The 14,377-nt window shown below is 52.9% G+C and overlaps 1 protein-coding gene and 1 long non-coding RNA gene across 14 annotated transcripts in view; one reads left to right on the top strand and one right to left on the bottom strand.

The window, feature by feature from the left end:
- Positions 1 to 878: 878 nt before the first annotated feature.
- LOC123382352 lies at positions 879 to 8,251 on the bottom strand. Its single transcript, XR_006590613.1, has 2 exons — positions 7,982 to 8,251; positions 879 to 1,794 (listed from the first exon to the last, which is right to left on the bottom strand). It is a non-coding gene; the product is annotated as an uncharacterized LOC123382352 (long non-coding RNA).
- Positions 8,252 to 8,337: 86 nt separating this feature from the next.
- Positions 8,338 to 14,377, top strand: part of CACNA1A (calcium voltage-gated channel subunit alpha1 A) — a 282,973-nt gene continuing 276,933 nt past the window's right edge. For 7 of the 13 annotated variants that reach the window (XM_045046590.1, XM_045046581.1, XM_045046609.1 and 4 more), the window contains exon 1: positions 8,340 to 8,572. The gene's annotated coding sequence lies outside the window, so the exon portion shown is untranslated. Of the gene's footprint in view, positions 8,573 to 14,377 lie in introns of all 13 variants that reach the window. The other 6 variants (XM_045046613.1, XM_045046579.1, XM_045046603.1 and 3 more) reach the window with 4 other exon arrangements.

The following is a 14,377-nucleotide window of genomic DNA, read 5'->3' as shown; positions in this document are numbered from 1 at the left end:
CCACCACGTTAGGGAGCACGATCTGTTTTCCCCAAAGCACACTGATTTAAAGGTCAATCTCATCAGAAAACTCCCTCAGGGAAACACCCAGAATCGTGTTTGGCCAACCATCTGGGCACCCCACGTAGCTCGGTCAAGTCAACACACCAAGGTAACCACCACGCACAGCTTCCAGTTGGTTGAGCCAACAGGAGGCACTCCCAGAGCAAAGGTGGGAGAAGAGTGAGGTTGGGGAGTTTATTTTCTTGGCTCCCTCTATTCCACGTCGCTATGGAGTGTGTGCATCCCTCTACGGAAGGCCACAGCTCCTTCAGGCCGCGCTCTGTACATCTGTCCCTCTGCAGGATCGGAACACTGTTCCCCCCTCTTTGCTCCTTTAGGCGTGGATGGGAACCGCTCCCCGCTGCTGCTAGCCGGTGGGGGCTGAACGATCTCACCCTCCCTGCTCTTGTTGTAAATATATTTTATGAAGCGCTTCTCAAATTGCCCAGTTTGAGCTTGCCCTCTGGCTTCTGCATGGATTCCGCTGGGTACAAAGGGTAATAATCTAGGAATAATCCTAAGGGCACCAACAACTAATACTCACGTAGCCTTTATTATGCGTCGGGGGCTGGCCTAAGTGCCTTGTACGTTTTTAACTTCACAAAGGCCTTGCAGATATTACGATCATACCCGTCCCGCAGATGAGAAGGGAGGTACGTAGAGGTTAAGTGACTTCCTCCGCGTCACAGGGCCAGTAACTGCTAGAGCAAGGATTCTGGCAGTGGTCCTCTGGCTCCAGAGACTTAACCATTCACTATTGCCCTGGACTTTTCCAAGAGACAAGGATGATGACGATGACAATGGCAGAAGCTGACATATAACGCACGCTTGCTGTGTCCCGGTCCCATGCTACATTCTCAATCTGCATTTTTTTCAGATGTTTATTTATTTGAGAGAGAGTGTGTGTGTGTGTGTGTGTGTGCAGACGCTAGTGGGGGAGGGGCAGAGAGCGAGGGACAGAGAGAGGATCCGGAGTGGGCTCCACGCTGACAGCAGGGAGCCTGAGGCAGGGCTCCGGCTCCCGCATTCGTGAGCCACGAGATCGGGACCCGAGCCCAAGTCGGACGCTCATCTGACTCAGCCACCCGGACGCGCCTCAGTCTACATTTTTGACTGAATCCTTGCCGTGACTCCTCGTGGTAGGCACTACCCTCATCTGCCGGTTACAGCAGAATCCACTGAGGGTCAGAGAGATGAGACGGCCCGAGTGCCACCCTGAGGTAGCCTGGCGATTCGGATGGGCACTTGGAGGACGGCAGATGCCTGGCTCAGAACTGCGTCACCTTCATCGTTTCTGCAGACACATCTGTATCTCACTATTTGATTCAGAAAGATACGGTCAGAGTGTTCATAGGGCACACGGGCATCGGAACAAGAGGTCAGTGTCCACAAACATCGGCATGGGAACATGAAGCAGGGCCGGAAGTCAAGATATTCACTTCCGACCTAGGTCCTCCAAAGAGCAGGAGGAGATACTAAGGAGACATTAAGAGAGTAAGGAGAATAGTTATGGCCACAACTTGCTGTAACAGTGAGCATACAGCTTAAGCCAAGAGAGCCAAAACATAATGGCTCAGGCCGGATAGAAATTTCTTTTTCACCTAATAGCCAAGCAGACGTCCTGGGGCCAAGTAGATGGTGCTGCTCCTTTGAGATCATCCAAGCCCCGGCTTCCTTCCGTCTCGTGATTCTGTCATCACCCAGGGTGCTGTCCTCACGGGCACGGTTGAAGCTGGTGGTTACTCTTCCACACTGAATACGGAAAGAGAGAAAGTTCAGGACAAGGGGATCCCCCTTCAGCCGGCAACCTGGGAGCTACGTACATGACTTCCGCTCGTGTTCCCCTGGTGAGGCCTTGGCCATACCCGACTGCAAGGGATGATGGGAAATGCTGGCCTTTGCCACGCGCCCGGCTCAAATTGTTTTACCGTGGAAGGTGGGGGGGAGTGGAGCTCGAGAGACAGTTAGCGGGTCCGCCAGCCACCAGACGTGAATGGGCTACATTACCCAGCCCGGCTCTTTTGGAGTCTCAAACACAACACGGGTGAGAGGTGGGGGAAAGTGCAGACAACCGCTCAAGGCCTCAACAAACTCGATGTCAGGAGGCTTGAGGAAACGACTTGCCCAGGGGTCCCGTTTTCTCTTGATCCTTTGGTTTGGACACGACTCATTGAGTGTTCTTTGGCGGAAGTCCAGAGAAAAGGGGCTCTCGTGGTGGGTTTTGAATTATACAAACAGGACTTCGGAGTCTAACATCCCACCCGAGATCAACGAACTGCTTCGCCCATTTTCTCACGTCCCGAGGAAGACATAGAAAAAGGAGGTACGATCTTGACTGATCTTGTCTTCTTTGAAGATGCAAACTCCTTCGAGTCTGAGTCCAGATGCTCCGCTGAGACAGGTTTGGGGGCCGCTGGGGGTATTCAGCACAACCACATGTGTCTGGCCCACTGCAAGAACCGGCTGGATGTTAATTGGTGGGATGGGTCAGAAATCTATATACTGAAGATACATAGAGAGAAAAGAGGGCCAGGTAGAGGTGAAAGGAAGCCCAAGCAGCCGATACATTGTTTTTGGCCCAGGACCTAAGAAAGCTCTTGGCACAGGAATTTTGACAGTTCTAGGCTCAGAGCCGTGCGCTCACACACTCATCATTCTCTGGAGGTGGGTCAAAAGAATGGAGGTGGCGGGCGGGGAGAGATACTGACTATCATGTTGTCGGTTGCACAGGTTGTGCACTGCACAAACCTAGAGGCTGCCCTACCCATACGCAACAGACCTGGTGTGATGCCAATCTCTGCCTTTCCTATCTCTGATTCCAGTCGCCTCGTATCCTGGAATGGAGGTCTCCAAACAGTGGTTAAAACAACTGGGCTAGCCTGTTGGAGGATGATATACCACATGGAGCAGAGGTGAGTTTTCCCAGCTAAGACGGGCCAACCACTAGACACGAATGAGGCCACAGTAGCTCACCCAGCCCCAGCCAAACCACCAGCAGACTACGGAGAGCAGCTACCCTGGCCGTGATCGGACGAGCCACTGAGATAACCTAAACAAAAAAATCAATCTTTTGTCGTTCTAAACCACTAATTTTGGGGTGGTTTGGTTACACAGCAAGAGATAACTGACACACAGACACAGGGGACCCCTCTCGTCTACACTGCCAAAGTCGAGGGTGGTCATCCGATTTGCTCTGGCCAATGACAAATGAGCAGAAGTGATGTGAGTCACTTCTCTGAGAGAGTATTCAAGAGCCGGGGCACCATTCTCCATCCCCCTTTTCACCGCCACGGTAACCGAGATTGTTCTAGATGGTGGGAGCTTCAGGGGTGCCTGGGTGGCTCAGTCGGTTAAGCATCCAACTTCAGCTCAGGTCACCATCTCACAGTTCATGAGACTGAGCCCCGTGCCGGGTTGTATGCTGACAGCACGGAGCCTGCTTGGGATTCTCTCTCTCCCTCTCCCTCTGCCCCTCCCCGACTTGCTCTGTCTCTCTCTCAAGATAAATAAAGAAACATTAAAAAAATAAATAAATAAAGAGGGGCGCCCGGGCGGCTCGGTCGGTTGAGCCTCTTGACTTTGGCTCAGGTCGCGATCTCGCAGTTTGTGAGTTCGAGCCCCACATCGGGCTTGCTGCGCTCAGCGCAGAGCCTGCTTTGGATCTTCCGTCCCCCTCTCTCTCTGTCCCTCCTCCGTTCACGTGCGTGCTCTCTCAAAAATAAAACATTAAAGGGGCGCCTGGGTGGCTCAGCCGGTTAAGCCTCCGGCTTTGGCTCAGACTGCGGTCTCGCGGTTCGTGGGTTCAAGCCCCACGTCGGGATTGGGATTCCCTCTCTTTCCCTCGCTCTCTGCCCCTACCCCACTCCCTCTTTCTCGCTCTCAAAAATAATAAACTTAAAATAGATAAAAGTTCAACAGGGAGAGAAGGGGGAAACGCGTTTAGCGAACCTCTCCCATCTCCCCCAAACCTTATCAGGTGATCTCACCACGTTCTGTATCGTGGCAGACGCCACGAGTGTGCACCCAAATCCACATTCCCCAGCCTTCCTTGCTGTTGGGGGCGGCCAATCCGGGGGGGGGTGGGGGGCAGGTAAGTGATGTAACGTTTTGCGTACTCCTTCTGGACCAGCTGACCCCTGATCCCCGTCTCTCGATTCGATGGGCACAGCACATTGTCTTCTTTTTTTTTTTTTAATTTTTTTTCAACATTTATTTATTTTGGGGACAGAGAGAGACAGAGCATGAACGGGGGAGGGGCAGAGAGAGAGAGGGAGACACAGAATCGGAAACAGGCTCCAGGCTCTGAGCCATCAGCCCAGAGCCCGACGCGGGGCTCGAACCCACGGACCGCGAGATCGTGACCTGGCTGAAGTCGGACGCTCAACCGACTGCGCCCCCCAGGCGCCCCAGCACATTGTCTTCTAAAATGTTTCCCCTCAGGCATCATTTTGTGGGCGGAATCGGAAAGCTCCTTGGAATTAGTGGAGTGGGGGCCCAGACTTTGGCTACGGGGCTGACTCCGTTGATGTGCTTCTTTTCCGGGTCAGACGATCAGTGGGTCGGAGCAATAACGCTGCATCATAAACACCCCAAAGCTCCGGAGCTTAAAGCAACGGTCATATATCCCCTTGCACCTGGGAGTTAGCCAGAGCCGGCTAATCTGAGTGGGACTGGCTGGATGATGACTCTGCTCCCTGTAGCTGTCATCCTCCTCCGGGGACAGTTGTCACGGCCAGGACGGAGGCGCCAGAGGGCAGGAGGGAGCACGTGAGGCCTCTTAACGCCCGGGCTTGGAACCGACTCATTGCGTTTTGCCCTCGTGCCATTGACGGAAGCAAGTCCAAAGCCAAGGGTTGGGGAAGCACACGTCACCCACAAGGTGAACGTGGCAGAGATAAGGAGACAGGAAGGCATGAATAATTGGGGCCAATTGTTCAGATCTATTCACGGTCACCAATTCTTGCAAAAGACACCAGGGTTTAAAAGACGGTTAACTCAGGATGGTCTCATTCGCGTAAGGGAAAAAAAGCAGAACTTTTTTACATTCTCAGAGGACTTTTAAGGAAACCAGGATGGCTATTTCTGTTCATCATGACGTGACTCATACAAGTTGTGTGATTTAAAAATAGGAAAATTCAATGCTAATTGCACAGACTTACGGCTTCCGGCATAACAATAATAATATCTCACATATACAGCATTTTAGAGTGCACAGTGCGCGTTGATACTCAACGTCTCAGTATATACTCAAAACAACCCCCCTCGAGTATGATTCTCCTGGTTTTGAAATCTTATGTGACTTGCCCAGGGCCCCACGGCTTACCGGTGGCAGAGCTTGGGATTTAGAAAAGCCCTTGAGGGGCACCCGGGTGGCTCAGTCCCTTAAGCGTCGGAGTTTGGCTCTGGTCATGATCTCACCGTTCGTGAGTTCAAGCCCCGCATCAGGCTCTGTGCTGACAGCTTAGAGCCTGGAGCCTGCTTTGCATTCTGTGTCTCCCTTTGTCTCTGTTCCTCCCCAACTCATACACTCGTCTCTCTCTCTCTCAAAAATAAATAAAGATTATGAAAAAAAATTAAAAAAAAAAACCACCAGGCTTTAAAAAAAAAAAGAAGAAGAAGAAGAAAAGCCCTTGATATGTGGCACAAGGTAAAGGGACTTACATACATCAGAAGTCAGCAAACCTCAGCCCAGGGGCCAAATCAGTCTGTAACCAGTCTTTGTAAATAAAGTTTTATTGGCACACAGCCATGCCGCTTATTCACACGTTGTCTGTGGCGCCCCTACCGGCAGAACTGAGTGTAGGTCACAGAGACCGTGTGAGGACGAAGCCTAGGGTATTTACCCGGCCCTTTATAGAGAAAGCGGTGCCTCTGTTGACAGACACGACCTCACTTTTTAATTTAATGTTTTAATCTCTGCTATACTCACCCGTTTCCAAGCCCCCTAAATAGAAAAGGGAAAGCCGACTCCACCCCTGTCGTCTCAAGCAGGGTCCCCGCCCCCACTAGAGCCCTTGTGATTAATTCTTGAGCCGCTTTCCAGAGATGGTTTTAGGATGCATAGAAGCAAGTATCCTTCCCCCCCCCCCCACTTTTCCACGGGGGTCTCACGCAATTCTCACAAAATTCCCAGAAGGATGAGCCCCGTTTTACTGATGAGGAGACCGAGGCTCATCTAAGGTGGCAGGGCCAGCTTGCTCTCCCAGACCCCGGGGCCCCCAGGCTTGTTCTTTTCGCTTTGCAGGCCTGGCTGCTGAACTGGGGGCGGCACTCACCCACAGGGCCCCCCCCCCCCCATCTGTCGATTCAAACTACCTCCACAGGCTGCATTCTTCCCACTCCACCCCACTCCCACTTGCCTCTTTATTTTTTTTATAATTTTTTTTTTAATGTTTATTATCTATTTTTTGAGACAGAGAGAGAGTCTGAAGCAGCTCCAGGCTCTGAGCTGTCAGCACAGAGCCTGACGCGGGGCTTGAACCCACAAACCGTGAGATCGTGACCTGAGCCGAAGTCGGAGGCTCAATCCACTGAGTCACCCCTCCCACTTTTCTCTGTAAAAGAGAAAATGTCAAGCACACACCCGGCAGAGAGAAGACAATGAAAAAAAAAAAAAAAAAAATACCACGCACTGCATGCCTCTTCCTCCGCAGCATTTTGCTCTGTTTGCCTTTCCTTCCCTTTTTTGTTGGAGTTTATTGTTTTTATTTTTGAAATTCTTGTCACATGAAATTAACCATTTGAAAGGGAACAGCTCTGTGGAGTTTAGTACATTGACAATGCCACTGAGGACACCACCTCTGGCTGGTTTCAGAACTCTTTCATCCCCCCCCCCCCCCAAGGAAACCTTGTGTCCATTAGGGTCACTCCCCACCTCACCCATAAACACTTCAATAAGAATCTCTAAGAAATAAGGACCTAAAAAAAAAATGCCATGATGAAAATACTATCAACAGACCTTTATAAAAACGAACAAATAGGGGGCATTTACGTGTCTCAGTGGGTTAAGCGTCCCACTTCGGCTCAGGTCATGCTCTCAAGGTTTGTGGATTTGAGCCCCGAGCCAGGCTCTGTGCTGACGGCTCAGAGCCTGGAGCCCCGCTTTGGATTCTGTGTCTCCCTCTCTCTCTCTGCCCTTCCCCTGCTGACTCTCTGTCTCTCTCTTTCAAAAATAAATAAACATTAAAAAAAAAAAACATTAAAAAAAACCCCAAACGAACACTAATTCCAGATTCCCTAACATCCAGCCCAGGTCCAATTCTGTCTAAACAATGCCACATTCTTAGATATGCGATTCACAGTCTATACAACTATGGAATCATAATGCTGTATGCCTGAAACTGACATAATTATCTCAATTAAAAAAAAAAAGTGTCGCTATCCCCAGGAAGGTAGATATCCCGACTCTGACTCTACCTTGGGAAAAATTATGGGGTCTCTCTGTACCCTAGAAGCCTCTTAGAAGAAAAACAACCCTCGCTGTTAACAGAAGGCCCCCTTTAAATAGAGTCAGGCTGGGGGGTCATCTCAGTGTTTGGAACCTAAGTGTTTGCCTGTGGCAACGAAACCCCAGAACTTGCAATCAATTGCTTTTTTTTTTTTTTTTTTGCTTGGAAAGGCTGTTTTCCTTCTCTCTCTGCCTTTCCGTTCCAAGAATACGACCCTTCGGGCTAAGGAGGGGTGGGGGGTGGGGAAGGGGGAAGCTGTTTGGGGGAAAGAACAGAAAAGACTCAGGGAGGGGCTCAGCAGCTGTCTTCTAATGAGTGTGTTTTTGTAAGGGCATCAATAATTTAGGTTGCGATTGGCGGAGGGGAGACGCTTAAATTGTGAGCGTGATTCCACAGCCCCGCCGCCTCCCGCCTGTTGGAGACGCCCCCTCCGCAGACCCCCCCCCCCCCGCTCCCCTCCCCCCCAGGAAGAGAGCGAGCCCTCGTGTTACCCTCTCTCCCCTGCTCCTTAAGAGAAGCCCGTCTTGAAAGGAGGTGGCCTGCAGGATAAACCGCATATCCTTCTAGAAACTAGTGCCCTGCCCCGTGCGGGAGGTCGCGCGGCGCCAGTTGCTGAGGGGCCTGGAAAAAAAGAGCAAGAAATTAATTTTCCCTTGGGAGCAATGGAGGGGCGGGGGGCGCAGCGTATCCAGCCTCGCGTGCTGGGTCCCCGAGGAGCGCTTGGCTGGAAATGAGGAGTTGCTGATGAACTGCTAGTCCTCCCCCCCCGCCCCCCGTCCTTCCAGAATCAGGGAAACCTCCTCCTCTTTCTGCACCCCCCCCCCCCAGCCCCCTCCCTGCAGCTGGCACAGCCAAGCTTGGCGCCTGCCTTTGTGGGGAGCCCTCGGCTCGGAACACGGCTGCTGCTGGCGTCCCCCCGTCTCTCTGCTCGTCTCCTTTCCATTGGATGGGCAATGGGTGCGTGGGCTTCAGCCGGCTCGGCTCCCCGGGCGCTGGCAAGGTGGGACCCTCAGGACAGCTGGCGGGTGCGCTGCGCCGCTCACTAGCTACACCGCCGGAGCCCCGGAGCCCATGCGATACAGGTGAGCGAGCTGGGGCCGCTGGGGCCGGTCCTGGCGGGAGTCGAATCCGTTCTCCCGCAGCTGCAACGTTTCCCTCTGTCTGCAGGGGTGGAAACGCCGTGACCTCCCTCACCCCCTTCCTATGAATCGTGGTGTTTTTTTGGGAGGGGGGATGGGTGGGTGGAGGGGAGACCGTGTGTCTCCAGAGTTTCCTTGTTTCTGGCTGAAAAAACCGCTGCCCCTTTCTGGATAGTTTTTCTGCACGCGGGAGGTGCGGGGGGCAGAGCCCTGATGTCCAGCGTATACTTTGAACATTTCTTTCTTAAACACCCATTTTCTGTCAACGGCCCTGAGCCCCCCCCCCCCCCCCCCCCCCCACCTTGGAGCGCCTTCCTGCTTCGCCACCTGCCCTGGGCTTGCGCGGTTTCCCGTGAGTAGTTTCGGATCTGAGCCAAATTGGACTTTTTCGTGTCCTCCGCCCCCACCCCCCTCTCCCCCCCCTGCCTCGGGTCTGCATTAAGCCTCTTTCTGCGTGGAGACCCAGGCAGGCTGGACAGGCGACAGGGCTCTCGGGATCCCGCGCGCCTTCCCCTCCCCCATCGCCTCTGTCTTGGGGGGGGGGTCCCCGAAACAAAAGTTGCCTTCGCCGGTGTGGCCCGGCCTTGTTTTCTGTGCTCAGGGCAGCGTGAATGTTGGAAAGAGGGAGATGGCAGGTGGAGTTTAGGCTGTTGAGAATAATTACCTCGTCTTAGGAAACCGCTTGCTGTGTTTAATATTTAATATTCTCCCCTCCCTTGCGCCAAATGACAAGCGGGGACAGCGCTCGTCACCCCTCTAAGACCAACCTCCCCCTTTCTATTTTGGACACGGTGGACTCTCGGGGTGGCTTTTTGTTCCCCAAGACGTGAGACTGGCAGCGGGATCCCTCTCCCCTCCTGCTCGAGCTGCTGACAGCGGCAGCCTCGCAGGACACGTGTCGCCGCGACCCGAGGGGGCGGGCGGGGGAAGCGGGCGGCGGGGCTTCTGCCTTCTGGGGGGTGGAGGGGGGTGGGCTCCTGCTTCGGGGACCCTGGGAGACTGCGCCGGGAGTAGGAACCAGAATAGAATGTAAACAGGACAGAGGGCCTTCCTGGAGGCGGCAGCCTCAAGCTGGGGCCGAACCCACAGGAGGGGAGCCCCTATCTGCACCCCCTGGCTCCTGAGCTCCGAGCCAGGGTCCTGGGGATGGGTCTCTGCTGGGCAGGCGGCTCCGTCCGGATTCTTTTTCAGAGTCCACGACTTCACAGCACCCTTGCCATCTCTTTCGGGGACAGTCTTAAGCCCCTTGCCGTTGGGGCGGGGGTGGGGTGGGGTGGGTGGCTGGGGGTCTGTGACTGATGCTGGCCCCTCCCTTCCCGCTTGGCTTCTAGTCCCTCCTACACCCCCAAATCCAGGCGGCAGGAAGGCCCCCAGATCTGCAAACGTCTTAAGTAGCTGAGTTTATCCCTGTTGACAATTTTGTTTTCCTCTACGGCGTCGCAGAGATTTGCAGAAACGCCTAAAGGTGTCACTAGGGGCAAATACATCCTTCCTCTAGGAGGGTTTATTTAATAAGACGGATTTCACTACACGCTGTCGTGTGTCTGCCCGCTACCCCCCCCCCCCCCCCCCCCCCCCCGCCGCTGCCCAGGAAACAGAAAGATCGGGACCAGGGTTCCAGGGACAAAGGGTGGAATTAACATTGAACAAAGTGCTGTGCAAGTGAACCGCAAAGTGATGCCAAGTGCAGCTCTGGGACAGGAAAAACTCTGGCAGAGGGTTTTACTTATTGATTTCATCATTCTTTTTGAAATGTCAGCTTACAGGACCAGAGGCCCCTAAGACCTGGGGCAAGTGAGGAAGGTTCTATTCCAGGATCTTTCAGCTGTCTCTGCCTTCACAGTGACCGGCAGGGGCTCTTGGGTTGTTTTGCCCCCTCTGGCAAGGCCAAGCCTGCCTGATGGAGGAAGCTGACTGACTTCGCCGAGCATCAGACCTTCCCCTCCAAGTGTTGGCCTTGGGCCAGCGGCAGCCTTTAAGGGTGCAGAGTTTCAGGGGCGCCTGGGTGGCTCAGTGGGTGAAGCGTCTGACTTCGGCTCAGGTCGTGATCTCGGTGTTCGTGGGTTCGAGCCCCGCGTCGGGCTCTGTGCTGACAGCTCAGAGCCTGGAGCCTGCTTCGGATTCTGTCTCCCTCTCTCTGCCCCTCCCCTCCTTACTCACTCTCTCTCTCTCTCTCTCTCTCAAAAATAAATAAATATTAAAAAAAAAAAAAGAATGCAGAGTTTCAGGCCCCACCCAGCTCTGCCAAGTTAGAATCTGCATTTGAACACATCCTGAGCAGCCCGGAGGTGGTCAGAGTCTGAGAAGCCCTGGGGCATCACTTGACCCTCCACCCCTCAGGGTTCCTGGCTGACCACCCAGTAACACTGGCGGCTGCCTCCTAGGGTTTCGGGAAGGCCTGGCTAGGTGACGCACAGTCCTGGGTACACAACAGGGTGCTTACTAAGTCTTGGCTACTTTTTTAGTAAGCAATTTTTTTTTTTTCTATTTAAATTCACTGGCTTCGTTTTAAAATTTGTTGTTGGTTTTTTTTTTTTAATTTTTAATGTTTATTTATTTATTTATTTTCAACGTTTATTTATTTTTGGGACAGAGAGAGACAGAGCATGAACGGGGGAGGGGCAGAGAGAGAGGGAGACACAGAATCGGAAACAGGCTCCAGGCTCTGAGCCATCAGCCCAGAGCCCGACGCGGGGCTCGAACTCACGGACCGCGAGATTGTGACCTGGCTGAAGTCGGACGCTTAACCGACTGCGCCACCCAGGCGCCCCCAGTGTTTATTTATTTTTGAGAGAGAGTCAGCGTTGAGCCAGGGAAGGGCAAAGAGAGAGGGAGACACAGAATCCGAAGCGGGCTCCAGGCTCTGAGCTGTCAGCGCAGAGCCCGACTTGGGGCTCAAACTCACGAACCTCGAGATCATGACCTGAGCTGAAGTCGGATGCTTAACCGACTGAGCCACCCAGGTGCTCCTGTTTCTTTCTTTCTTATTTTTTTTTTTTTAAAGAAAATATGTTATGTTACTTTTTAAAAAGGAATTATCACTGGATGTAGTTACACTGAGTTTTTAAAAAAAAAAATTTTTTTTTCAACATTTATTTATTTTTGGGACAGAGAGAGACAGAGCATGAACGGGGGAGGGGCAGAGAGAGAGGGAGACACAGAATCGGAAACAGGCTCCAGGCTCTGAGCCATCAGCCCAGAGCCCGACGCGGGGCTCGAACTCACAGACCGTGAGATCGTGACCTGGCTGAAGTCGGACGCTTAACCGACTGCGCCACCCAGGCACCCCTAGTTTTAAATTATATATTTATTTATTTTGAGGGGGTGGGGGAAGGGGAGGGGCAGAGAGAGAGGGAGGGAGAGAATCCCAGGCAGGCTCCGCGCTGTCAGCACAGAGCCCCACGAGGGGCTCGAACCCGCAAACCGCGAGATCGTGACCTGGGCCGAAATCGAGGGTCGGATGCTTAACTGACTGAGCCACCCAGGCACCCCTTCCATTTTATTTTATTTATTTTCTTTTCTTTTCTTTTCTTTTCTTTTCTTTTCTTTTCTTTTCTTTTCTTTTCTTTTCTTTTCTTTTCTTTTCTTTTCTTTTCTTTTATTTTTTACCCCTTCCATTTTAAAGTGCGTGCTTTTTCTTAAGATTTATTTTTTTTTTGTAAGTAATCTCTACGCCCGACCTGGGGGCTCGAACTTGGAACCCCGAAAACAAGAATTGCACCCTCCGCCCACTGAGCCAGCCAGGTGCCCCTCAAAGCGTGTCATTTAATGGTGTTCAGTACCTTCACACTATTGTGCGACACCCCCCCCCCCCCGTCTAGTTCCAGAATATTTCCATCCCCCCAAAAAGGAAAGCTCCCTCCTGGTGAAGCAGTCCCCCTGCGTCACCCCTCCCTGGCAACCACCAGTCTCCTCTCTGCCTCTGGGGGTCCCCCCTCGTCTCCATATTTCATATAAATGGAATTATGCAATGGGTAGCCTCTGGGACTGGCTACTTTGACTTCTATTTTTTTTTTTTTTTCGTAGCTCGGATTTTCCTTTTCTTCTTTCACATGACCCACCTGCCCCTGCCCTAAGTCATGCAGGTCAGATAAGAGCCGCAGAGCCCCATCACGGACCTACGAATTCACACGGCAACTCTTAGTTACCAAGCACAAAGGCGTAGGGGGACTGGGTCTTCGAACATTTGCCAAGACTGGACGTGAGAGTCTTGAGGAGTCCAAAGGGGCTCCAACTTCGGTAGCTGGCTATTTGTCTCCAGCAAAAACCATCACTGAGGTGTCATGCAGCCTTAAGGGGACACCGCTTCTAGACGATTTCTCGAGGGTTTTAAGATCCCGAGGCACACGATAGCTGGATCACGGGGGCGCACAGTTGGTGCTCGGTAAACAGTTGTTGAACGCACGACGCATGGCAGCACCAATGATTGCCATCGTGACGAATTCATGTTGTAACGTATTAATGTGTGGGTGCCATGCACAGGCAGTGACCGGCCCAGAGGGCAGAATGAGTGAGGGGATAGTGAAACCCTTACCTGAGAGGTCAAAAAATATGCCTTGGGGGGGGGGGGAACAAAATCCAAAGATACAGAGTGTAGGCAACACTCCCCACCTCCTCCGTTTAGTGGTTTAGTTCAAGAAGACACGTTGAAGGAACCCTCTCCCCCGGGAGAAACTTTTTTAAAAAAATTTTGTCTCCCCTGGGAGACAGAGAGACAGAGTGCGACTGGGGGAGGGGCAGAGAGAGAGGGAGACACAGAATCGGAAGCGGGCTCCAGGCTCGGAGCGATCAGCACAGAGCCCGACGCGGGGCTCGAACCCACGAACCGCGAGATCGTGACCTGAGCCGAAGTCGGAGGCTTAACCGACCGCGCCACCCAGGTGCCCCTGGGAGAAACTTTTTATCCCCGTGGCCATCTGTCCTTTTTGACTTTTGATCTACCAGCACGGATGGGGTCAAGCAAGTTTGAGAGAGAGAGAGAGAGAGAGGATGATAAATGGCATTGAGCATCCAGATTGTTGGTCTGGCTGCCGCATTGCCCGGCCCGGACAAGAGGGATCGTTGACCTGCCTTTCGACAAGCACTTCCTGTGTCTGTCCTGTAGGCCCGGCACCGCAGTAGGCTTTGGCGATTCTGGAGAGAATGAAATCATCCTGGCAGCCACAGGCATAATAAAAGCAAACAGGTGTCTAGGACTTAGCATGTGCAGGACACGGTTTTAAGCATGTTACGTAGAAATCCGTTCATCAGTTACAACTCTGTGAAGTCAGTGATCATTTCACCGAGGAGGCGGCTGCCGCCCAGGGAGGTGAAGGGACTTGCCCCAGGTCACACAGCGAGGGGTGGTAGATCCGGGATCGAGTCCCAAGCCGGCTGCCTGCGAAGACGGGGGGCATTTCTCCACCAACGCCCAGATAGTCATTGGTTGAGGCATATCCAAAGGTTTTAACTCCCCAGTGCCTCGGGCCTGCCCCTCCCCTCCTTCCCATTCATGCATACTCACTCCCTTCCAGCCACCCAGGCCTCCTTGCCGTTCCTTGAACCCACCAGGCAAGCTCCAGCCACAGGGCCTTTGCACGGGCTCTTCCCTCTGCCTGGAATGCTTTTCTCCACCCACGTACCCTCATGGCTCCCCCCTCACCTCTTTCAAGTCTTCAATCCTTCTTCCTCACTGGGGCCTCCTCTGGCCACCTTCTCTAAATGATGTTTCAGTCCCCCATTTTCTTTTTTCCAATCTGACCGTCTGCA

Source organism: Felis catus, chromosome A2, assembly GCF_018350175.1.
Source record: "Felis catus isolate Fca126 chromosome A2, F.catus_Fca126_mat1.0, whole genome shotgun sequence".
Taxonomy (NCBI): domain Eukaryota; kingdom Metazoa; phylum Chordata; class Mammalia; order Carnivora; family Felidae; genus Felis; species Felis catus.
The sequence above is the reverse complement of the archived record's forward strand: the minus strand, read 5'-3'. Positions and strand labels throughout refer to the sequence as shown.